Below are 3,617 nucleotides of genomic sequence, written 5' to 3' on the forward strand. Positions count from 1 at the left end.
GGGGACGGCGATGCGGGGACGGCGCGACGGGGACGGGGGCGTCTACGGGGACGGCGACGCGGGGACGGCGCGACGGGGACGGGCCAGGGGCGGCGACGGGGACGGGGGCGGCGACGGAGACGAGGGCATCGATGGGGACGGGGGCGGCGACGGCGACGGAGACGACGGAAACAGAGGAAGAAACAGAGGGAGAATGAAATTTTCGTAAGTGTTGTATATATAGAAGGCACCTTTAGTACCGGTTGGAGCCACCAACCGGTACTAAAGGCCTGTTTTGGCCAGGCCAAGCGGCGGGAACCGCACCCCCTTTAGTACCGGGTCGTGGCACCAACCGGTACTAAAGAGGGGGGTCTTTAGTACCGGTTGGAGCCACGACCCGGTACTAAAGGGGGTGCGCTGGCTCGAGGCGGTGCGCAAGTTTAGTCCCACCTCGCTAGTCGAGGGGCTACCGCACTGGTTTATAAGCCCCAGTGCGGTAGCTCTCTCGAGCTCCTCTCCTAACCAGGCCTACTGGGCCTACCTGTCCTCTTTGCCCAGTGGGTCTACTGGGTCTTTGCGGGCCTGCATCCTAGCCCAACAAAAGGTTGTGTTGCTAGTCGTATGCAGGCCGCTTTGGCCCAGTAGGCGGGCTTTTTTTTCTTAAATCTTTTTCGCTTTATTTATTTTTGTTTTATTTATTTTTGAGTTGTTTTTTGCTGTATTTAGAGTTTCTTTGTGAATATTTTTGCTTTAGGTACAAAAAATTACAAACTTTCTGTTAGTGCCGGTAGATTTCAATTTTGAATAGTTTAAATTTTGAATTATTTGTGTGAATCACTAGTTTGTGAATAACTTAACTTTGAAAAAAGTTTTTTCAGTGATTCTTTTTTCTTATGTTTAATATTAGTGTGTTTTATCATTATATTCAATTTAGTAATGCTTAGGTTATTTAAAAAATGAAATGCCTTTGTAACAGTTCAGTTTTCGTCGGAAACCCTGATACTTCGAAAGAGATTGTCCATTTTGTACACGAAGTGCATCCAGTTTTTGCCGTAACCCTCTCTACTTTCTTGCACATGCTATTTGTATGAAATTATGATACCATGCCAACTTTCAACCTTTTCTGAGTTCATTTGAAATGCTTTTCAATTTCAGGGTCATTTAGCTGGAAAAAAATCAGTAAATGCATGAAAGAATTTGTTTGCACATAAAATTTCTTTGCGTTTCAAATGCCAAAACACATAACTACCCTAACTATTACAGAGATTCCCCTCTGGGTGTGAAACACAGAAGAAAGTGATGATAGTGAAGCCGATCACATCCCAGATCTTTGGGTGTGAAACTTTTTCTTCGCGTGTGTCCCTTTGCGCCGTAACCATGGAAAATCTTCATCATTTAACGGGATGCTCGGGTCAATATTCACTGTGAATGGAGCAATTTCATCAAACTTTTCATAATCTTCTGACTTGTCTATCTTGTCATCCACTCCCACGATGTTTCTCTTCCCAGAAAAAACTATGTGCCGCTTTGGCTCATCGTACGATGCATTCGCTTCCTTATCTTTTCTTTTTCTTGGCTTGGTAGACATGTCCTTCACATAGAAAACCTGTGCCACATCATTGGCTAGGACGAATGGTTCGTCTACATACGCAAGATTGTTGAGATCCACTGTTGTCATTCTGTATTGCGGGTCTTCCGTTACCCCGCCTCGTGTCATATTGACCCATTTGCACCGAAACAAAGGGACCTTTAAACCACGTCGATAGTCAAGTTCCCATATGTCCTGTATATAACCATAATATGTTTCCTTTCCCATCTTGGTTTCTGCATCAAAGCGGACACCACTGTTTTGGTTGTTGCTCTTCTTATCTTGGGCGATCGTGTAAAATGTATTACCATTTATCTCGTACCCTTTGAAAGTCATTATATTCGAAGATGGTAACTGGGACAGCAAGTACAGGTCATCTTCAATAGAGGTGTCATGCATGGTACGTGTCTGCAACCAGCTGGCGAAACTCCTGGTTTGTTCACGTGTAATCCAGTCATCAGACCACTCCGGGTGTTTGGAGCGTAGCAAATTCTTGTGTTCATCCATATAGAGCCACCAAGGCGGAATTCTGTAGAACTGTGTAGTGTGCTTCAGTGAGAGAATGTCCGTCCATACATATTATTTGTTCCCCTCCTAGCGTGCCTTTTCCATCCAGTCTGCCCTTATGCCGCGATTCAGGAACACCAATCGGCTTAAGGTCAGGAATAAAGTCAATACAAAACTGAATGACCTCCTCATTTTGATGGCCCTTGGAGATGCTTCCTTCTGGCCTAGCACGGTTATGGACATATTTCTTTAAGACTCCCATGAACCTCTCAAAGGGTAACATATTATGTAGAAATACAGGACCCAAAACGTTAATCTCTTCGCATAGGTGAACTAGGACGTGCGTCATGATGCTGAAGAAGGATGGTGGGAACACCAACTCGAAACTGACAAGACATTGCACCAAATCATTCTGTAACCTTGGTACGATTTCTGGATCGATTACCTTCTGTGAGATTGCATTGACAAATGCACATAGCTTCACAATGGCTAATCGAACGTTTTCCGGTAGAAGCCCCCTCAATGCAACCGGAAGCAGTTGCGTCATAATCACGTGGCAGTCATGAGACTTTAGGTTCTGAACTTTTTCTCTGCCATGTTTATTATTCCCTTTATATTCGATGAGAAGCCAGACGGTACCTTAATACTGAGCAGGCATTCAAAGAAGATTTCCTTCTCTTCTTTGGTAAGAGCGTAGCTTGCATGACCCTGATGTATGCCATCTTCTCCGTGCATACGTTGTTGGTCATCCCGTGCCTCAGGTGTATCTTTTGTCTTCCCATACACGCCCAAGAAGCCAAGCAGGTGAAGGAAATATGCCCTAGAGGCAATAATAAAGTTATTATTTATTTCCTCATATCATGATAAATGTTTATTATTCATGCTAGAATTGTATTAAGCGGAAACATGATACATGTGTGAATACATAGACAAACATACAGTCACTAGTATGCCTCTACTTGACTAGCTCATTAATCAAAGATGGTTATGTTTCCTAACCATAGACGTGTGTTGTCATTTGATTAATGGGATCACATCATTAGGAGAATTATGTGATTGACATGACCCATCCCGTTAGCTTAGCACATGATCGTTTAGTATTCTGCTATTGCTTTCTTCATGACTTATACATGTTCCTGTAACTATGAGAATTATGCAACTCCCGTTTACCGGAGGAACACTTTGGGTACTACCAAATGTCACAACGTAACTGGGTGATTATAAAGGAGTACTCCAGGTGTCTACGAAGGTACATGTTGAGTTGGCGTATTTCGAGATTAGGTTTTGTCACTCCGATTGTCGGAGAGGTATCTCTGGGCCCTCTCGGTAATACTCATCACTTAAGCCTTGCAAGCATTATAACTAATGAGTTAGTTATGAGATGACGTATTACAGAACGAGTAAAGAGACTTGCCGGTAACGAGATTGAACTAGGTATCGGATACCGACGATCAAATCTCGAGCAAGTAACATACCGATGACAAAGGGAACAACGTATGTTGTTATGCGGTTTGACCGATAAAGATCTTCGTAGAATATGTAG

Source organism: Triticum dicoccoides, chromosome 7B (assembly GCF_002162155.2).
Source record: "Triticum dicoccoides isolate Atlit2015 ecotype Zavitan chromosome 7B, WEW_v2.0, whole genome shotgun sequence".
NCBI lineage: Eukaryota > Viridiplantae > Streptophyta > Magnoliopsida > Poales > Poaceae > Triticum > Triticum dicoccoides.